Source organism: Pezoporus occidentalis, unplaced genomic scaffold, assembly GCF_034315485.1.
Source record: "Pezoporus occidentalis ecotype Australia unplaced genomic scaffold, CSIRO_AGI_Poc_V1 ctg4, whole genome shotgun sequence".
NCBI classification, from domain to species: domain Eukaryota; kingdom Metazoa; phylum Chordata; class Aves; order Psittaciformes; family Psittacidae; genus Pezoporus; species Pezoporus occidentalis.
The window spans coordinates 12917938-12941116 of record NW_026915724.1 but is presented as its reverse complement, the minus strand read 5'-3'; the positions used below and the strand labels follow the sequence as shown (position 1 = coordinate 12941116).

Here is a 23179-nt window from a genome sequence, read left to right as displayed (position 1 = left end):
CATCTTGCAAGAGCTGAGTGTTTGATGTGACTTTGTTTTGGAAATTGGTAACACGCACTTTCATACTATTTGTGAATCATCAATGTCATTAGATATTAAGATATTTAGCTGGATTTTGATATATAAGGCTCTGCTCCATGTGGTCTGTGCATCTGTATTAACTGGCTTCTTAAATACTGCAGTTTTCTACTTGGCAAATACTCTCAGCAGAAGCACCTACAGCAGTTGCTTCTAGAACTGCAGCATTTGTAACTGGTAACTGTACTGGGTTTTTTAATATCCTACTTTTAAATCTCCCTTTTAAAAAGAAAATAATGGAACAGTTATCAGGAAATGTAGCAAAACTACCCCAGTCCAAGAGGTTTTACAGAAAATACAAAGCAGTACAGCTAATCTCTGCCTTCTCATACAAAAGGAGCGTGTAACATACAGTCTAGGCAGTAGATCCTTAACTCCACAGATTCATACAGCTCCACTGAAGTAACTTTTGAGAGGATCTGCCCTGCTTCTGTGTTCCTTGTGAAGCTATGAATGGTAAAGCACCCAGCATATACTCTGGGGCAGCATCAAACTACACGTGTGAGAGAATGGAAATAAATGCTTGAATATATACATACATGTCTGCAAATGTGGGGTAACTGGATTTCTTAGCATATTGGGTGCAGAGAGGAGACAGTGATGATGGATGAAAAAAAAAACCTAAAAAAATGTTAGAAATGAACATCCAGGAGGCTTTTTTGAATTATTTGTGCAATCTATCACAAAAGCACAACAACAAAGAGAAGGTCAAAATCTTGAGAACATGGATTGCAGTGATCAGAGGCCCTTTCAAATGGCATGGAGTCCATGCCTGCATTAATCCCGAAGTGACTTGTTTCAGTAAGAGGGAATATATTGAACACCAAGAATTGTTCTGTTCTTAGTGAACTGACTGAGGATGAACGCATTTCCCTGTTGTAATTGGAGAAATATAAAGTCAGCCCATTTCTCACTGCAGGGCTTCAAGTCCCAAACAGGTGGGAGTTCATCCATTGTTCCACCTAACTGACACGTGAATTTGTCTCCTTTGCTATTTAACTACTGCATCCCTGATAACACTGGCCACTGTGAAAGTAATCGTTTCCTTTTGTCAGATTTCAGTCTATTTAATAGCATTGTCAAATAACAAATGCTTCTGTTGCTGTCAGTACAACTCCTTTTTTTCAATGTAAGCGGGAAGAAATGACATCACAAAAACCTTGGGAAGTGGTAGTAGAGCTGACTTCTCATGGCAATCTGTGCAATCCAAGTGCCACATAAGCCCCTGGTTGCAGAGGGAGGGCTTCTCAAGGCTGAATGATAATAAGTTATGACCTTCCATGTTTGGTACACTTATTTCCTCTGTTACTGAGCACTTCAGATGATCAAAAATAACCAGCAAACATTTTGTGCTTGTTTAAGTAGTCTTTTGAATTGACAAGGCATGAAATCCTTAGACCAAAGGATAGTATTTTTCAGTAGGTTAAAAATGTCTGAAAGTCAAGAGGCTGAGTATATTTACCTCAGCCATGATTTTACTGCCATAATAAGATTTTTTTGCTTTGCTGCACCAGGACTTTAAGATTATGTTAGCTTATGCTGAGCTAAATCCAATATGGGATTTGGTTGTAAAATACACAAGGAGAGGTTTGTGGCTGCAGAAAGTCTGTACAATCTCCTTTCCAAGAGAAGATATTAGCGGGGTTGAAAGGAATCCGTTGCATAGTGCTGTCACGCAATCCTAGCTAAAGTAATGGTGGCCTTACTCTTTACACCCTTGCAAGGCTAGCTTCACAAGGCTGACTGCAAGGGGGTAACTTCACTGGGCCTCTTCCACATGACAGTGTTCTTTCCCTGTGGGTATTTTGGTTTTGATTGCTTTACTAAACCTTGTGTTGACCAGAAATACATGAGCTCGATGAGTGATGCTCCTTGCACTTTGGGCTCCTTTGCGCTTCATGTGCAGTAGCTATAGAAGAGATACCTCCTTGAGCGCGTACAGCCCATACCAGAGGTCACCCACCCATACATCATAAGCATCTGAGTAAACCCTTGTGCTCCCCCTCAGAAGGAGCATCCACAATGGCTGGAGCTTAACTACTATCATTTGATGATTCATTTGCAGTGCTTATTTTCTAAAAATTGCATAGCCTGTTCTCAAAAGCAAGGCAAAGAAAAAAGCAGCTGTTATGAAAAGAGAGGAAGAAAAACTCACATACAAAAACCACAGAGCCTTAAAGAACCAAAACCACATTGTTAGGGTAGGAAAAAAAACCCTCACAATTTGCCGTGTCTTATCTTTGAATAAGATCAGAAATAGAGTTACATTTTTGAGGTACTGTTCATATTTTAGACGATTAATTGCTACAGTTGTGAGCCTAAGAATGAATGGATTTTAATTCAGTCCTTACTTGCATTTCTTACTTTTGTGGGGTTTCATAGAGTGTAATCCAGGGAGCTTTTCCCTGTTGTAAAAAGATGTGCTTTTATATTCAGTACTAGTGGGTTTTAGACATGTAATGTTGATACTGAAATAATCATGCTGCTTTTTAAGTGTAAGAAGCATTGGAAATGACCAGTGTAAATTTTATTCTGTTGTATCACTGAATACAAAGATGGGCTTCATTGCAGTTCTCTTTCTTCTAGCAAAGCTTTTATAAAATTTGGTTCGCAAGGCAGAAAATCAGCTTGGAAAAAAAAAGAGAAAAAGTATTTTCAGTGCTGTGTAATGTTTTGTGAAAAGTATTTGCTTTCATAGAATCATGGAATATTTTGGGTTGGAAAGGACCTTAAGATCATCTAGTTCCAATCTCCCTGCCTTGGGCAGGGACACCTCACACTAGACCAGATTGCCCAAGGCTCTGTCTAGCTTGGTCTTGAACTCTGCCAGGGGTAAAGCATTTACCACTTCTTTGAGCAACCCATTCCAGTACCTCACCACCCTTACAGTAAAGAACCTGTTCCATATATCTGACTTAAATCTCCCCTGTTTAAGTGTGAACGCATTACCCCTTGTTCTTTCTGTGGAAGCAACTTCTTCCCTGTGGAAACAGCTCTTCCCTTTCTGTGGAAACAACTGATCAGCAGCAAACTTGGTGTGAAACTGAAACTTCCCATTCAGAAATTTCATAATGTTTCTTTTAAAAATTCATGATTAAATTGAAATATTTTGACATCTCGAAATTCATTGTTTTCTTTCACCTCAGTCTAAACCTTTTGTTCCTTGAGCTGTTCCAGCACTTCATCCTGTGTCTCCCAGTACGTCAAGCTGTCCAGAGCAGAGGAGCATCTTGCATGGTGTATCACCACTATGCAGCTTCTGTGCCCACTGGGGAGGTTGTATTTACTGCTGAGATGATGTTTTGTCCAAAAGCAGCTCTGTAGGCCAGTCTGCAAAGCACCAAAATTAGAAGTCCAGTGAGGTACTCTGCCAGCCCAGAGAGAGGCAGCTTATCCCAAAATAAAACCACTCAGTCTGCTTTGAAAGTAATACATTTTTTCTGTGTGAATGAAACTTAGCTTCTAATGAAGTACTTTGTTTGGATGTTGCTGATGGAAGACTCTGGTTTTCAGCTCAAGTTAAAGCATTTCAGTGCTAAAACTCCTGTTGTTTGGTTTTGTTCTTCCAGCTAGCTCTCTTCTGAGATTCTCTTATTCTTTGATTGCATGGGTTGTAATTGGGAAATAATTGTTGTGAAGCCTTCTCTTTTTATTAGATGCATTCCCTGTACTTTAAAGGAAGGAACTATGGAACCAATACTCTATCTTAAAGTGGAAAACACAGGTCAAGGCCAGATGATAAATTTTCCTGTAGACTGATACAGACATTTATGTTGGAGGTCCTGACCAAGTTGGAGCCCAAAGAAACACGAATTCCTGTCTGTGTGTGTATATTAAAGGGAATAACCCACAGATGAGTCATGAATGCAGCATTACTAATGACCCTACCCACACCAAAGCTGCTGAACCTTTCTGCAAGGCAGAGTGAGCTACAGACCTCCCTGAGATGCCAAGAGCATCTCATCAGTGTTCCCTGGAACTGATGGGCTGTGACAGACTTCCAAACCTGGCCTCCACCTTCTAGCTGAGGAGCTTGTGTAGAGCCCCAGAAAAAGACCTGTTCCCTGCCCATGTGTGATGTAGCCCATCCCCATCCTTTCTTTGGCCTCACCTCCTGTGCGGTGAAATCTCCCAACCCCCTGTAATGATTGTAGCACTGAATTTACCTTTAAGTCATAAAGCAGCAGAAGAGAATCACACTAAATGAGTGAATGCATGCAAATAAATGTAATCCACAGAGAACATGATAATTTTTGCAATCTTAATGTTCTGGCTATATGCCTATTAGCATTACTTTCATGGATGAGCTTTCCTCTGATGTAGGATATATATTTTTTAAATGACCTTTGTAAAGGCAGTTCATTTGAAAGAGGTAGAAATAGTGCAGTGTTGTTTTAGTCCTTTTGTGGCTCTTCTTATTGAGCAAGCAGTGTTTCTTCCAGGCCAACACAAAATGTGAGTTGAAAGTAGGGTAAAAGCATTTAAGATCCAAGAAAGGGCACGTAGAAAGATAGGGTTAAAGAAAGTTGAAAAGCAAAATTTCATCTGAAGGAGAAAAGACTGATAAATATATTGAAATCTTTTGATGGCTGCGAAGTTTATAAAAGGGCACCTCATTTCGTTTTGGCGTTTGCTTTTAACTGTCAGTTTACTACAGCTGAGGTTTTGTTTTCATTCTGAAGAACATTTTTGGGGATGTTGTTTTTTCTGCTCTTGACTGTGATCTGCAAAATACATTTGAAAGATTTGCCATGTGAACGTGAGTACTCAGTGTTTTCATTAAATCTAGATTTAATGGATCTTTCTTCACGAATTGAGATCGATCATTCTTTTTTCACCTTTGTATTTTGTTTTTCTGGTTTGCTACTATTCTGTCTTCTGAGCCAGTGCAAGCTCATGTTTTAAAAGGAAGCCATTTTCATACGAATCCTGGCACTTCCCATTTGGGCTGCTGTCTAAGTCCTGTGGGGTTTTGCAGTAGATCCAGTCAGAGCTTGCTGTTTGATTCCTCCTACTCTCCTACTGCTACAGGCTACTCGCCTCTATGAATGGGAGGTATGTGAACCTTTCTGCGAGTTGCCTCTCCAGGGTTGTTCTTGTGGATATTTGACCTTGCAGATGCTTCTCAGAGTTGCTCAGTCTGCTACTGCATATTTGGAAATATGTGTGTTTGCAGGCTTAAGCAAGCCTTTCATACTTGCAGTCATTCCTACCATCTTAGTTTCTGTGAGCACAGGTACTGTTGCTGGTCTTAAGTTTTAAGGAGAGTGGTGATCCTGATTCCAACACAAGCATTGCCAAGTAGAAGGGCTGTTTTTATGCAAGACTCTTCCCCTTTTCATTCTCAGTGTCAGCTGTAAGAAAACATACTGCTTTTGCATTTTAAAGAAGGATGTTTCAAAGGCTTTTGGTCCTAGACTGTCACCTCAGAAGAATGTTCAGATTGAGAGAGCAACCACGCACCTACTTCATGTTCCTGGCGCTGGAGGCATATGAGTTGCTGACAAAGACTGTTCTCCTGAATGGCCAGATCCAAAAGCCTTTGAGCTTAAAATCAAGGAAAGAGGCTCCATGGTAGTGCTGGTAACAGTTCCCAGGCTGCTGATCTGTGGTTTGGGAGTGACTGTGAGGCTTTTCAGGATCTAGGAAGATCAGTTGGGTTAAAATAGTCCTTTGTTGCATTGCTACCATGTTTCTGTGAAAGTTTTAGTGATGAACTGGGGGAATGAATTCAGGAGCTTTGGGCTTTAGTCACTTGCTGGCTTCTCCACAAGGGAAGTGGAGTTCTCTGGCCCTGTTGCAAAACTACCAACCCTCAGAATACTGGACTTTTCATTAACACACGGCTTCTAGGTGGTCCAGTATTTTTAACTAAACCAATATTATCCTTTATGGTACTGCAGAAAACTTTGGAAATGAAGTATATTAAAAAAAAAAACAACCCAACAAACAAACCAAACCCAGTATAAAAGTTAAAAACCACAATTTTTGAGGCAGTACTGTGATTTCAGATTTCAGGGTGCTTTGTGTTGATATTCTCCTTTTTCTTTGGAAAATAAAATTAGTGTCAAACACATCTCTTATCTGGAATTAGATCAGGCACCAAACAAGCTCATCTGGAACATTTAATTTCTGCTATACCACAGACCTATTTGAAGTCTAGGGCTTTATAAAGTAATTTTAACCATTTAGGAATAGCAGTTTGGATTAGAGTTGCATGTGTAGTAGTATCCCTTAATCTGAATTAATTGATTCCAGGAACTGAAAGTCAAGTGCACGAATATATTTTATGAGGAAAGATAATAGATTTTCAGCTGGTGTAAAGGAGATACAAGCCAACTTGCACCAGCATAAGCTTATTTTTCATACTTTGTTGAGGAAATTACTGTGTGATTTTATTCCTTCCTTCTCTAGCTTGTGTATTTGAAAATGGGAATCATGTTGGTTTTTTAGCATCTTTGGATGTTCACATCTAAAACCAGAAAGTAATCATATTTTAGAAGGCAAGTGAAAATTCACTACTACCTCTTCCTCGTGAGCTGTGTTGTGAATAGGGTGGTTTGCATTGTAGAGAATTATGATATGTGTGTTTGTTACTTAAGAAAGAAAAGCTGTAAACAGGCTCAGTCAACTGCTGTGCTGAGTTTCATTCTGCTTTGTCTTTAGCTATCACAGCAGGAGGAAGGTACTTCTAATTAATGACATTCTTCAGTATATGACAAAATATGACTCTGCTGTGACTTACAGACTTCGCTGAGGATGGATTAGGAGTCAGGGAACAGTGAGATCTGCATGCATGGTCAGAGCAGTGTGGAAAAGTTTGCACTAAGGTTGACCCATATCACTGCTACCCATCTATCATTATTCACCAACATGAGTTAAGAATACAACTTAGATATTGACAGGGTATTCTAGCAGAAGATTCTGATTTTTTAAAATATTTTTTTAATTCCTTTTGAAAATCCTTTTACAAATTAAACCCATCATTATCCTTTCAACTGTACTTATTTATAATAATTAGAATAATAGAAATATATACTTGAAGAATAGATGTGAATAGGACAAACAATCTGTGGCAGCACTGACTTTATGCAAAGAGCCATGATATGCAGTCCAGTGGAATTCTTGCTGTATGTGAGGTTTAGTGCATGTGGTTTTAGCCACCCCTGGCTCAGAGCCTGGGATAAACACCTTGATCTTCTATTCGGGCAGGTAAAGTGGAGCTGAGAAATGGTTTTTCTGAGACCTTTTAGGTGAAAATCTAATACCAGATTGTTTCTGCTGATTTCATTAGAGGTGCTGGCAACTGGATTGCTATTGATTGCCTTTTAAATCTGATTCTGCATTTTAAAAAGTTGTAAAAGAAAAATGACAGTGATATACGTGTACCTTAGTAGTCCTCTGTCAGATGTGAAGGAAACTGCAGTTTATCAATGACCTGTTAATGGGAGAAAAGCCAATGACTGCTCACAACCCGAAGGCCCTGATCCTACAACCTCTAAAGAGTTGTGTGTCCTTATTAATGTAAGTAACTGCACTGGACATCATGGGATTACTTATGTCAATAAAACGAGGTGACTTCGAGTGATCCTTCAGTCAGTACCTTGGAAGCTGTTCATGTAGGACAAAGCTATGATCAGATAATCAAAATCAGAAATGTGCTTTTCACACTGAAAGTTTCCCTGTGCTTTCCAGCTCACAATAGTAAAACATGTGAGGTTAATAATATAGAAGTAATTCAGTTTGTGGTGTTAATCATTACAAATTGTTTTGCTGCTTCTGTGGCCAGCTCATGTGGGTGGCTGAAGTCAGGCAGTTTTGCCACTTAAGTCAGGCAGAGTTTTCACTCATTTCCATCAATTCTGTATTTTCTCTTTGCTTTGTGTAGGCCTGATTTTTTTAAAGCAGTATTGTTGATACATGTGACATTTTGTTATCTTCTTTAGCATGCTGATTGCATCAGACACAGTCCTAGGAGATACAGAGATATCTTCAGATCCTGTTATGGCAAAGGAATTAAAGGGGTATTTAGATCATGTAAAGATACTCAGCATCTTACATGAACAGGTATGTTATCCTGATAACGCTTGTGTGTACAGCAGAAGTCCGCAGCTCAACTGAAGGTGGGCCTTTAGGAACTCAACCAGGTGGTGTGAGAGCCTCTAATGATCACACCTCATCATCCTCATCCTCCTCTGCACCCACTGTATGCCACCCTGTCTTCCCCCTCATTTCCTCTTCAGGACTACCTTATGGATTTGGTCACCAGACCAGCATCCCAGGGCCCCAGTTCCCTGTGCTGTAGGAAAACAACAAAACACTCTTCAGCAGTTGCTGCATCAGCCCTAGCTTTTTTTCTGTGATGAGGGTTATTCTGAGAGTTTAACAGCCCCCAGTTGGGGGGAAAGAGGACATTAAGAAGTATGTTTGTTTTTCTTCATTTGTATCTTTCGAGGTTTTTCTCTTTTGTTTTGCCTTCTGTCTTCCTTTATTTTAACTCTACCCCTTCTTTAGTCACAGTAGTTAGAAAAAAACCCCAAACCAAAACACAAAATATGTTTTGAAGGCAAATATTTTGAAAACTGGAAAAAATAGGAGCAGTTCATACAGCGTTCACTGAAAATTAAAATATTTTCAGGCAGTAATAATATGTATAGTTTAATTGACTGTGCTGTGTGCACGTTAAAGATGGTCCTTCAGCTTACGTCTCCCAAGGTAGGTAGTTGCACCAAACCTGAACTCTCTAGTCCGTGACTTTTTGTTGTAATTAGGTGAAAGAACCAGATCCACTTTGGCCAGTGCCCTAAGTGAGAAGTAATTGTGTTCCAGTTGTGCTCCAGGGCTGGAAGTGTTTGAATTATGAATCTAGGTCCACTGACCAAAATGGTTTGAAGGTCCTCTAATGGATTTTATTATTGATGTTAATAAATGTAATTTTTTTGAGACACATAAATACAGTCCCATGATAGTGCTGTTGTAACTCTGTTAATCTCAAAATAAATCAATAGCCATTCTATTTTCTTTTTGCTTTCCTGGTGGCAGTATGTATTGATTTCAAAAAGAGACAGCTGGGAGATCCTGGTGAAGTTGAATTACTTCTCCAGACAGTTTTTTGGCTAAACTACTATCCCCAATTGCACTGCAGTGGATTTCCACCAGTCTTCAGAAAAAAAAAAAAGTGGGTAAATAACCTTGGTGTAGTAGTGATTTGCATGTTATTTCAGTTTGCTTGTGCTACTATGAGAACACAAGAAGGAAAAGACTATTATTTAGTTACTGTATGCTGGTATGTGTGTTCCTACAAAAAGTAAAACCAAAGTTTGGTGGTTTCTCCTATGTTTCATCCAGAGTGACGTCTGTGCATTGCTATCTAGCTGGATTCAGTACCAGGCTTGAATGTATCATTTTCTGATCATGAATCAGTGATACCCAGACATAGCTAGTCAAAATGGCGAAAAATAATATTCCATAGGGAGCTTAGACTCATCAGGAAGAGACTGGAAAGACAAAATAAGCTGCCTGCAAGGCAAACAGATTGTTTCCAAAGTGCAGCAAGCAGCACTTGTTGCTCCTCTTCTCCTGAGTTCTAAGCTACTTTCTATCAAGACATCTGGTGATGGACCATCCTCAGCCTGCTCCAATAACAATATCTTTGACGAAGTATGAGCATACTTCCCCAAAAATAAGTTCCTTGAGCATACTTTATCCAAAAATGGTGAAATCTGTGACATAAAAATACTTGAACTTACTGTCCTACTTTCCCCAGTTCCTAGACAGTTTGAGAATTACGGACTTTGTTTTCCTGTGTTGTTTGCAAATTTGTAGTTGAAGGTGATATTTTACAATAAAAGCAAAATATGCATCACTGTAAGTTCCACTTTCTATGGTCCTTGACAGTAATGCTTTACAGTAGCCTTTATTTTGGTCAATCTTGCTTTCCAAAATAAAATTAAGGCCCATCATGTTAAGATTTATCCTAGATACCATCTTGTTTATAGTTTAAACTGTTCCTTTTCCCCTCTTTTCGTTTGTAAACTACTGTTAACCCCTGGTAGTGGTCAGTGTTTAACCCCTGGTTTGTACTCTTGAGTAGCATGTCACTGTTAGGGCACAACTCTTGTAATGGCTGAATGTCTCGTAGCTGCAATAAAAGGCTTGGGTCAAGCAGCATGGCCTGGACAAACTAGTTCCAGTAACACTTGCCTTTCTACAGTACTAGAGAAAATACTGAAAAATGGAAGAATAAACTAAAAAGCCTATGTTGTTTTGTTTTTTTTCTTTCCTTCAACTTCTGTGTGAAAATCTTGAACTGATACTGAAAAGATGTTTATCTAAAATACACCTTTGAATAGAAAAGAAATTAAACTTGAGGAAAACATGATGTAACATGTGACCCAAAATTCTTACCTCTGGTTACACATGAAACACTCAGTTCATAAATTAGTTCCAGTATATTCTCAGGTAAGGAAGTTCAGTCCTAACAAAATAAGTGTGCATTCAGTAATGAAACCAGCATTGTTTTTATTGTCTGGGGACAGGGGATTGTTACATGAAGTCTGTAGAGTTTAGGCAGACGTTCTATTAACATGTGTATTTATGGTTTGTTTCATATGAATGTTTATAATGTTTGGTTCCTCCAAACGTTATCAGCTAGTGCCATGTGAGAGCCTATCTGTCTGTGTTACCATCCATCCATAGAAACTCCAATGTCAAGCCACAGTTGCACTTGTATGATTCATAGCTGTTAGAAAGAAAAGCTTATTAGTCATCTACTTCATTGCCCTTCCTATATAAAATTATTCTGTATTTTGCTGTACATTTACTACTTTTTTATCTGTCTAAATTTAAATTACTGAAGTAATGGAGCTCTCCCACTGCTATCCTCAAGAAAACATTCCAGAGCATAATAGATCTACTGTCAAGAAGTACAATAATTTTCTGGTATTAATTTTTCCTTTATTAACTTCATTTCATTGTGCTGACTACTGTCTTCTGGGCATTTTCCCATGATCTCACTTCAAAACTTTGGTTTTGCATGCTGCAAACATGTCGTGTTTATTTTCAGCTACTCTGTGTGCATATGAAGGGGTAAAAATTAACCTCTACAAGCTTATAAATTTGGCCTGTGTTTAGTAGGAGTAAGGCAATAAAACTGCTAAAATTAATTGGTTCATTTTAGAGCAGCACATCTTTGCAAAAGCTCCAAAAGTAATTACAAACAACAGCTATAAACTTCATGTGAGCTGGAAGTTGATTTCCTAGGCCACTCTTTACAAAGGATGGTTGCACTATCTGAATATAAGCAGGCAGAGTTAAGTTAAAGTAAAGCCTTGTGTAGACTTTGATTTTAATTGAAGTTTTCTAGTTTATCCAGAGATAGGTATCTGAAATCTGGATATCTACAGGATTGGTAAGATAATTCATACAGCTGAAGAATTTTGTTTCCCAATGGAGGTGCACTTCTGCGTGAGCGTGCCTCGGCTGTTTTAGTGCAAGCTTTACTTCAAAACAAAATGTTGGCTTGTGCTACCTGTTATTTCATGCCTGAAATGGACGAAGAGATGAAGAGCTCTCACTGTCATCACAAATGCTTGGTACAAGATGGTGGTTTAAGATATGTTTTTCTGCTTTGCATTCAGATGATCTTTGTTACCTCAGGTAAAGGACAGTAGCTTAGCACAAGATACGTTAAAATTCATCAGTCACACACTCACCTGACTATACTTTAAACCTATTTTCAAGGAGTATCAGTTGATTGAAAAAAGAAATAATTCTTAAGTGGAACTAACTCACATAAGGTTTTCCACAGCTGGATTCTGCTTGCAGAAATAAAATCTGACTTAGACTGTGCAGCTTTACAATGTCTTGTAGTAAATATGTATGTACTTAAGGGGCTCTACTCAATATAACAATGAGTAAGTCTCATTTCACTCCTGCTTTGTAATTTACCATCGTGAATTTCCTTGCAAACTTTTGATTGCATGAACAGCTCTCAGGTGGCTTGTGTGCTTCTAGCATCCATCTGTTTTCTCTCTTCTGGTCTTGGACAAGTCTGTGTTACACTGACCTTGCGCTACCTGCCAGCCCTTTTGCTGCTGTATTTTTTATATAATTCCAGTTCACCACACTCTGTCTTCCGCTTTGGACAAAGATTTAGCCGTGTTGTCTTACTCTGGATGTGAACTGGTTCTAAAAGCTCTAGAGTTCATAAGTTTTATTAAGGATCCATCATTCTATTCCCATGAAATGACTGTATTTTATACTATAGTATTTCCCTAGGAAATGCTTACAGTAGAACTCAAGGATTTTGAAAAGGACATGTTTTCTAACTGAGGCTAAATGTGGGCAAGAGCATAAATAGAACTTGATTTTACAGAATACATTCTGTAGTTGCGGCATCTGCTTTATGGAGGACGAAATAAATACCTGCAATGCAGAGAATAAGACAGAAAACATGACTCTGCCCTTTGCTCACCAGTATTGCTCACTCCTTGAAATATTTGACTCTTAAATGGCCAGCTTATCAGTCCTTTGGAGTCAGTGAGAAGACTGCAAAGGACAACTCGTGTTGTTTTGGTGCATTCAGTGTGCCTTTCTAAATATCCAGGGAAGCCATACAAGGGCAGCAAGACAAAAGACAACCGTACAGTTAAGAAAAACCGGCCATCTTAACTTCTTCAGTCTTTGCCAGGTTATTTGTAAAAGCTGGAGAGATACCTCTTTGGAGATAACAAATCTTAATGTACTTTCTTAGCTCCTTTTCAAGAACCTGTGTTATTCTGTAAAATGGAATAAACTGAAAGTCAAAATCAAATTAGTCTTTTGGGTTTTGTCTCAATATTTGCTCTAATTGACATTGCTAAGGTTGCTATGAAAATATTACAAGAAGCACGATTAAATGTTGAGTATTTGAATACTTTTCCATAGCTTAGCTGCTCAAGCTGTCTTTACCTAGAATATGATCTTGACAATATGATATTGTCACTGAATGATCAGACTGTCCCATTTGTTAATTCTAACTGGTTTTCAAAAGGTAATTGTTCTTTTTAAATTTTAATTGGATCTTCAGACTTCATGTGATAAAGCTGACTGTGCAAAATACATGAAGCGGCATTAGGGTTATTTTATGTAGTATAACTGAGCATACATAAAATTCTTGTAGCAAATGGAAATCTTACAAATTAGGCTTTTGTTCACTTTATTCTCATTGGAGTCTGGGCAAGCAGAACATATGGACATTCCATATATTTAGCAGTCTTAACAGGATTTGTGCAGAAAAGGTAAAAATACTCACTGGGTGTTCTGGGAATATTTAATTCTACTTTACCATTGTCTCAGCTCACATCTGTAGACTTCTTGCCAAAAGTTAGGTCCAGGTTAACCGCCTTTGAAAATACTAGGTGTGAAGTAGGTGCTTTGAATAGAAAGCAAAGATCAGTACAGAGAAAGTAAGTTTGATAAGGCACTACAATAGCTATGTTTATTGAGGTGAACCTTATGTTCTGAATTGTATTGACTAGGCGAGAAGCAGGAATTGGCTTTGCAAATCAAAATGGAAGTCTTACTGTAAAAGGTAATCTAATAGAGAGTAGGCTGGAATACTGCTCTACTCAGCATTTACATTCAAGTCCTTCTATGTTCTACCACCCTTGTGGTATATTGTGTGTTTTGCTATGAAGGTTTATTTATCTGTATTGCCTTTATATGAATTTGTCTTTGAAAGTGTGCTCTGAAAATGGTAACTTCACAGGTTTATATGATGAATTTTGTGTTGGCAGATGAATGATTTAATAGCTCAGAAAAAAACAGCAAAATGCCAACAAAGGCAGCAGAAGTATCTCTGCAAGAGTGTACAGAGCTGAGATTTCTAACCGGGGAATGTAGCTGTCATGTTCTGGTGTCATGTCTTGATTGTCATGTAGATCCTGTGGTGAAGTCAGGCGATAAAAGACTTGGGACCTCACATCAGAAAGAAATTAAGATATAGGACAATGACATCACCGGAGGTGTAAGGGAAGGGTTCAAGTTGAGAATGGCAGCTGTGAAGGCATGTGTATCTACCATCTAAAGCGCAAAATCATTCAAGACAAAATTGCTTATAAAGTAATTTGCTTTCTTAGTTTGCCTCAGGAAAAATCTTCTTAAGATACTGTGGAACAACTTAGTGGAACAATAAAAGCAATTGCAAGCCTGAGTGCATACAGAAAAGCAAATCGTTTTTAGCAAAGGCAGAAATTATTTCTGTCACATGCTAATGAAGTGTCATGTTTTCAGGTAGAAAAAACACAATTTTGCTATCTACTCACCTGCCTTTTCTAAACTTCTGTGAGTTTGAAAACTATTCTAACTCTTTCTAGCAAGTTAACATGCAAATTCTTGGTAGTTGTGTGGCAGGGTATAGACTTCAGATACAGAGTTTGGCACGCTATTTTAGTTTGACCATTTGGTTATTTTATGTGCAAATCGCCTGTGCAATTAAGTGTATGTGACTCCTTCTGCTGGTACTTCTGTCATGTCATAAATGCAGTGACCCGCAACAAAAGAGGTTAATGGCTTTGGTGTCCTGATGCCTTTTGTTTAACAGAGATGTAAAACAGACACTAAAGGGCTGGATTTGTGATGTTCTTTGCCTTGTTCAAAATATTTTTATAAAAACTGGAGCTAGGAAAGTTTGAGGATATAGGATACACACAGATCTCATTTTCTTCCAAGTGAAGAATACGTCTGTTCTAGTGAAAAGGACTGTCGTGGTTTAAACCCAGTCAGGTAATTCGTTCGCTCACTTCCCCCCCCCTTTTCTTGCCCTCCCCCTGCTCTCGGAGGGATGGAGAGGAAAATCGAAAAGAATGCAACTCCCACAGGTTGAGATAAGAACAGTTTAGTAACTAAGGTATAACACAAATCACTACTGCTACCACCAATGATAATAATGATAAAAGAAATAACAAGGGAAGAGAATACATCATCTCACCACCAGCCGACCGATAACTCGCCCCCCCAGCCCGACCAAGCTCTCACTCCAACCCTGCAGTCCCCCAGCCCTTCCGGCTAACTCCCAGTTACATCCTGGGCATGACGTGCTGTGGTATGGAATACTTCTTTGGTCAGTTTTGGGTCAGGTGTCCTGTCTCTGCTTCCTCCTGGCTCCCCCTCCTCCCTGGCAGAGCATGAGCCTCACAAAGTCCTTGGCCAAACCAAAACATCGCTTGTTATCAGCTCTGTTCCCGAGCTGAAAGTCAAAACACTGCACTACACCAGCTACCAAGGAGGAGAAAAATGACTGCTACTGCTGAACCCAGGACATTATCCACCCCTTATTCCATACCATTCACGTCATGCTCAGATCCCACATTTTCAATATACCATCACTCTTATCTCAGTGCACTCTTATCTTAGTGCACGGACCAGTCCCTATAAAGCTGCTGTGTCCATCTGGTCCATGATGTCAGGCTCCATCTCTTCTAACAGTCTTCCAGAGCAGGAGAGACTGTGTGCAGTGTTCACACTCGTGAATAACCTGGGCAATAGTGTCCATTGCTAAGTCCACCCCTCGATCATGAGTCCATCTCTGTGTTGCATCTCTGCTCTGATGGCCTGAAGTGCATTGGGCCCACCAGGCTCAAAATAATTCACTGTCCCCTTAAGCAGTTTCTGCAGCTTGTTGCTGGGGACTCCATACAGCTGCCTTCCATCTCCAATGCTTCCAAAGCACTGGAGGGGCCCAGTGGACTAGATACTTGCCCACACTGTCCCACACACCCTGCCACTCCTGGCTGTCCAGCCTTGGGGAAAACCTCTTGGTCCCCCCATATCCTCGTCTAACCCCAGACAAGACCCAAACCTGACTCTGCTTAACTTTTGAGATCAGACAAAATGGTCGTGGGTAGCACACAGCCTGTGTGTGTGCCAACATGCTGATCCCCATCACAATCAGCAGGCAGGTACCAAGGACACCCAAAGGCCATTCAAAACCTTCAGAACTCTCAACTGATGCTGCTGTACTTGTCAGTGGGGCTGGTGTAGCTGCTGTGCTTGCCGGCTCTCCCACCGCCAGCTTCTCTTTTCCTGAGTCCAGCACTTCCTCCTCTGCCTTGCTGGGAAATGCTGCGTGGTCTCCTGCATCCTCCGGGGGCTCGGCGGGCGGCTTCCGGGAAACGCTCTCGGCCGTCGCGGGGCTCGGCTCCTCCGCGGGGCTCGGCTCCTCCGCCGCCTTCTCCCGCTGCTCGGCAGCCGCCTCCTTCTGCTCCTCGACCGCCCCGACCTCCTCCACCGGCAGCCGTACCCTCGCGGCCTCCGGCCCCGCTCCCGCCGCCGCTTGGTCGCCGGGGCCGCTTTCCCGGGCCGGTTCGGCTGCCGCCGGCTCCCGGGGCCGCTCCCCCTCAGCTCCCCGCAGCCTCACGAAGATGGAGAGTAGGGTGAGGGCCAGGACGGTGAAGAGCAGCCGCACGGCCAGGTACAAGTCCACGGCCACGTCCGTCCCGCCCTGCTGCTGGAGCCCGCCCGTATTACAAGCCATTGCCATAAAGCACAGTGAGACAAGAACCTTAGCCCAGGCCCCATACTTGATAAACACTAACACAGCAAATACCGGCTCTACGTAAGTTACAACATTCTGAAGCTGTGAGATCAAGCGAAACAACTCTGAGAGCCAATAAATCAGCATTGTGACGAGTGACTATTAATCCAGTCAAATCTGTCGTTATCTCAACCCTTCGTGCCCCACGTTGGGCGCCAAAAAGAACTGTCGTGGTTTAAACCCAGTCAGGTAATTCGTTCGCTCACTTCCCCCCCCCTTTTCTTGCCCTCCCCCTGCTCTCGGAGGGATGGAGAGGAAAATCGAAAAGAATGCAACTCCCACAGGTTGAGATAAGAACAGTTTAGTAACTAAGGTATAACACAAATCACTACTGCTACCACCAATGATAATAATGATAAAAGAAATAACAAGGGAAGAGAATACATCATCTCACCACCAGCCGACCGATAACTCGCCCCCCCAGCCCGACCAAGCTCTCACTCCAACCCTGCAGTCCCCCAGCCCTTCCGGCTAACTCCCAGTTACATCCTGGGCATGACGTGCTGTGGTATGGAATACCTCTTTGGTCAGTTTGGGTCAGGTGTCCTGTCTCTGCTTCCTCCTGGCTCCCCCTCCTCCCTGGCAGAGCATGAGCCTCACAAAGTCCTTGGCCAAACCAAAACATCGCTTGTTATCAGCTCTGTTCCCGAGCTGAAAGTCAAAACACTGCACTACACCAGCTACCAAGGAGGAGAAAAATGACTGCTACTGCTGAACCCAGGACAAGGACCTGGTTTAATCATATGAAAAGTATTTTTAGAGTAATTTAAGGATAAGTAAATATTTATTACTGGTGCAGAACCGTAGTAAGCTGCAGCAGAATTTTGTTAAGAAATGACCTTATATTTAATGATTATGTTATAAACTGAAACTGCAATAATCTATTTTCAAAATAGGAGTCGGTGACTCTCATCGCACTGTAGTAAAGGCTGTCATGTAGGAAGATGTGGAGTAGTCTAAAGGGAATGCTCCTGGGAGCTGGCAATTAATGCATCCTGAGCACATAGCTTTCACACCAGTGCTTACTCTGCATGTGGCAGAAGCATTAGGAAAACTTGTATTGTTTCATGTTTGTTTTTTTTTTCCAGTGACAGAATTCATGGTTACTGAAGTTTTATTTATGTATGCGTTAGATGGGAAAGCTCTAGAAATTTGTGCATAAAACTGTAGGAAGTATGTTAACTGGTTTTCCTACCCTTAGCATGAGATTTTCAGAGAGGGCCACCACTCCTGTGTGGCAAATGCATGCATAGTAAGACTGAGCAGATCACTGACCAACGGCTAGAAGAGATTTAACACTTCAAGTTGGCTCTCCCACCTCTGTGCTTCACAGTTGGAGTCAGCTGCCGTTGCGAGTGCTGTGTGCTCAGGACCTGCAAACTGGTGGGTCCCATGATCCTTTCCCCTAGCCTGTTCCTAAATCTTCCTCTATGACATCTTTGCAGATAGCAAACATCTCCTGAGTGCTGTGGGAAAGACTGCAGAGAAGTACTCCTGGGTAGCTTCTCTGTCCTTGATACTCCTTTGCACATTCATTGTCTTCTGTGAAGCAAAGGGCCTTTGTGCTGTAGTTGTGGACCAGGACTGAGTGTCACTTCACCTATAGATCCACTAACATTGATGGAAATAGCACAAACATTTCTTGTAGGATTTACCTCCATTGTTGTTTGAGTGTTCTATAGGGAAACCCCTGAAATACCAGAGGCCAAATATATTCTCAAATATAAAATACTCAAATAAGCCAAAACATCCAATCCCTGTCCAGGTTGTCACCATCCCTTTTTTTTTTTTTTAATCCCCAGCTACCTGCACTTTAGATCTGACAGTGATTTAAGATATGCAGATAAATATTTTTGTGCATTTTGGAAACCCAACAGTGAGCACATTTTCATGCATCTTAGGGACCAGCTGAGGAGTTTTGTTAGCTGAGTACTACTTGCATACCACAGACAAATTATTTCCTTCTACTAGTATTAGTGCAATGTTTGCTTAAAAGGAATTGTTACAGAGAGATGTTAGTATGACATCTTTAGTCTCTTGGGGTTTTAATGCTCAGATTAATGTTTGAAGTTTTGCAGGGACCTGATTGATGCCCTTTGGTTTTGAAAAAATTAATTGTATCAAATGGACTTTGGCAGTGCAAGTCATGTCTTGCTATTTTGCTAATCCCTGAGTGGCCTGAGGGGCAGACTTGCAACATTTTGTATGGTAGGAAAGCAATGGGCAAACTGTGGATATTGGTACCACTGCCATGGGAGGGTCAGAGTTAAAAGTAACCTGTATTAGGTTTACAGTAAAGCTGCTATAAAATGAGGAGCCTTCTCAACAAAGTGGACCCCCATGATGTTTGGCTAGCAAGTGTTTCTAGAAGAGCATCATCACGGAAAAGGGCTGCTAGCAAGATGGAACAGCACAAAGCAGATTATCAGGTCCTCCAACCAAATGGCCTGAGGGATGAGAGGACAGTTGTGGGTTTTGGTGCTTATCCCATAATGACTTTCCCCTCAATAAACCTTTTCTCACAGCAAAACCTCGTAGAAGGATCCGAAGCAGAGCTGCAGACTGCCTCCCAGGGCAGGATTTGCTATAAGGAGGAAGGAGCGAGCGTGTGGTTGTGGTTCTGTTTTACTGCCCTGTTAAATGTGATGCCTTACTGCTATTTTTAATTTAATTATTTTGTGAGAGTGGAGGTGATAAATTGTTTCTATGCTTCATTCACACACCTAATGGGAAAACAGTGCAAGGGAGCTGCAAACTGGAATTTGCATGAGGTAGAGCAACATGAATTTCCAAATGCACATGCTTGGAGTATTCTGAAAAGCTGACACTTGCTAATGAACCCACTTTCATCCCCATTTCTGGTTGTGTCTAGTTACAATTTATGATAAGAGTGCGTTACACTGTGAACACTCTAGGTTCATTTATGCAATCCCGTGATTTTCATTGTAAGTCAAAGAACACCTGACTGAGGGTGTATATGTGACCTTGTAAAAGGTTTTTTTGCTGTTTCAGCAGAGGTAGGAGGGACCACAAGAGAGAGCAAAGATTCTTAGCAGGGAGTAGGAAAAGAGACCAGGGGCTGGGTAAATTGTGGTGGGATTTGCCCATAGCCATCCAGATAGAAAGCTGCAGGATTAAAGAGCCCTGCAAGTAGAAAGCTGAGAGCTTGAGTTGCAGGGCCACAGGGAATGCTGAACAGTGTGTGAGAGATTTAATAAGCCAAGTAGAGGATTGATAGATTTTATTTCCCCTCTGATTTTTGCATTGAGAGTAGGAGAAGGCAGCATGGTTAGCGTGAGACTCTACTCCAGGAGAAGGAGAAGAATGCAAGCTGCCAAAAGGTGTAAGGGTGGACTCTTGATGAATGTCCTGGTAGGCAACGAAAGAAATAATGTATGTTTGCTGTGCATGCATAATACCCCAGATTGTGTGCAAGTGATACCAGTTAGACATGGGTGCATCCGCTGCTGCTCAAGAAGGGTAACTAAGGCAAGAGATAGGTGACCTCTTAATGTAAATTGACATACCTACATATAATGTTTGTGTTTGCTCATATAGCTGCTTCATAATTAGTTCTGCCAGCTCTTGGTTTCCTTATGTTTTGAGGAATGACAGCATATTCTTACATTTACTTCTGTTTACACTAATTAAATACTAGTAAACCTGTCCATCTAAAGGACAAATTATAGTTCATCTTTTCCTCAGCTCTGTGTTGGACATCTCTGTATTCTAAACTATTAAAGCTCCTTTATTTTTTATGTTCTTCTGTCTTACAGTTATGTAAGTTTATAGTCCTGCATAATTTAGCTGTGCATTTCTCACATTGAACTCATACAGAGGAAATCATGACAAATTACATAGGAAGAGGATTTCCAATTATTCAAGGCCCAAAGTTATGGAATTATATAGAGATTTATATTTTCATTAAGCAAAATCATGGTGTCTCCAGAACATCTTCATTACGTATGAGCTTGAATATACATGAGAAAAATCATTATCAAGATTATGTACCTGAACTTATTATTAGAAAATATATATGTACACAGGGTTGGAAAATAACATTTGGCAGCATAGCTCTTAGAAAGAAGAAACCTATGGTAGCAAGATAATTTGTAACAACACAGAAGGTCCTCAAAGCAGACTGTATGTTGTCCACTGCCAGTGTAAAAGGAAAAGAAAAACATTTTTCAAGTAAATGGGATATCAAAAGCTTGGGATATCATCCTTAACACTTTGGTTGTTATTTGTAAATGTGGTTAGTGGCTCTGCAGGCTTGGTGCAGACCAGTTGTGTCCCCTGTCCTTGCTGCGCCACCCCTATTCCTAGTTGACTTGTTTTATGATAGAGGCAGAAAGTGTATCAGCCCATGGTTTTACAGTCAGCAGTGGTGTACGCTGAACGATTGTCTTCCTGTCCTTTCCAAACCTACCTCCTGAATAAATTTTATAGTGTCGTACCGTTCCAGCTGAGCAGGAAGAGGACTCCTTCCAGGGCTCTGTGGGCAAAGACCTGCTGAGATGGAGCAGGGGTCTGTCTGTTACCTAGCTAGTGCAACTACAAATAGAATTGCTTTTTTTGTAAGTGTACACATTAATCCAGGGAGGGCTCCTGTGTGGTCAGCCATGCCACAGAAAGTCAGGGATAATGCTAACAAAGAAAGAAGCCATCATGTACTGAGTTGGTAGAGGGTTACATACCCATTCAACTTGTGACACTGAGGCTTCCAGCTGGCTCTGCCAAAGAGAAAGTAGATATGTGCTAAAAAACACATCTGGAGGTGGAACACAGAGCATGTTTTGTAGGTCTGGCTGTAAAGTAGAATGTAAGAAGCAATATTACCTGCTTGGTTATGTCTCTGGAGCAGTAATAGTCATGGAAATTTGGCAGAGGGGATTGCCATGCCACATACCATATGTCCTCATTGTCTTTCATTCTGAGAAATCCTCAGTCTCTTGTGAGGGTTTTATCTTATCCTACAAAGCTGTGTGAATGGTACTGTAGAAATTAAATATTTTTAACATACTGTAGCCATAAAGGGCTTGGTATCATCTCTACTGAGTTTCATTTACCTCATGATGGAAGGCAAGATATCCCTACACACCTAGGGGTGTGGGGGGAACATAGGGCTGGTTTTGCCCTGGGTAGACCAAAATTCAGAAGTCTAAATCAGAAATGTGGATGAATGTCTTTTAACACAGGGTACATTTTGATACCTGCCCATATCTTTCCAACCCTAACCATTCTGTGATTCTATGATCTTTAAAAGATCTTCACTTTTGCTCCCTCTCACCTTTGTAGTCTTAATTCTGTCTCTCCTAGTAGCGCAGTTCTAGTCCCAGAGGCGTGAAATGATAAATCCAGACATACTGTATTTAGACTTCTGCCCCATGGCCAGCACACCCGATACGGCATTTCAGAGACTGAGGGAAGTGAGCCACATTTGCTAATGGGAAAAAGAAAGAACTGCAGCAGTACAATGACGTAAGGTTTATCCTGCAGGTTCACCTCAGGTTACAACCGGATCTAATTCAGCGTGCTCTTGTCAGTACAGCTTAGTTCAGCTAAACCAAGAAAATATAGTTCAAGTCTGCATACAGCTAACTCCCACATAAGGCATCAAAACCTTTCCAATCTCATTTTTTATTGCAGGATTTTTTTTTATTTATTTTTTTTTTAATTTTTCTCCATTTGAGGAGCTGTTGGGCCCGAGTAATCTGAGTTTATTTATCTGTCTCTTACCAAATGAAAGTAGGTATGAATTTGATTAAAAAACCGTCTCAAAGCCCACAGGAGAATCAAACTTTTAAAGATGTTCCCACACATCAGATGCTAATGAGGTCACTCATAAGAACATTGTTGGCTGGGGCCTCTGGTCATTCCCAGGGCACATTTTCTCACTGAGAAGTAAGGTCCTGTTCTGCAGTCTGTAGCATGTTTTGAAATATCCCTTTCAGGTAGTGATGTGCTAACCCACTTCTTTGCTTTAATTTCAGTGGACTCTGAGAAACGAATTGCATAAATTTCACAGCAGTGAGAGTTTTTTTGTATCTACAATACTTCTACAGCCTGACTCATATCACAGTGTAGTGGCAACTTTCATCAGCCAGAAGACCTTTCAACAAATGGAACTGCAAATACTCTTAATGCAGTGGCAGATCAGAAGTCAAGTTTCCATTGAACATGTCAAGGAGCTCAAAGAAGTGAAATAATATATCTTGACCCAAATCTAGGCCAAAGTGGTTTTACACACCAAAGCAAGTAGAGTTGATACGTGCTTGCTGCCTTCCTCTTCAAGTGCTGCTAGCTACTGGCAGTAAGAGCACAAAATGCTTTAGAAAGCAAAGTTTTATGGTACACTCCCAAGGCTGTAATCTTTTTTCTTAATCAAAAGTTTTAGACAAAAAGCTCTTGATTGAACTTCAGTGCTAACCAAACATTGGTGTGTTGGATCTGGACATTGTTCCTGACAGTGCTCAGGAACTGGCCAGTTGACAGTTAGGGAGTAATATGACAAAAGAGGGATTT

The 23179-nt window shown here is 40.8% G+C and overlaps 1 protein-coding gene across 23 annotated transcripts in view; it reads left to right on the top strand.

Annotated features, from left to right (window-relative positions):
- DTNA (dystrobrevin alpha) overlaps window positions 1–23179 on the top strand; it is a 233011-nt gene that overhangs the window by 13678 nt on the left and 196154 nt on the right. Inside the window, exon 1 of one of the 23 annotated variants that reach the window (XM_062633462.1) lies at window positions 9239–9260. The exons of the other annotated variants lie outside the window; for them this stretch is intronic. The gene's annotated coding sequence lies outside the window, so the exon portion shown is untranslated. Of the gene's footprint in view, window positions 1–9238; window positions 9261–23179 lie in introns of those variants that run through there. 23 annotated transcript variants of the gene reach the window in all.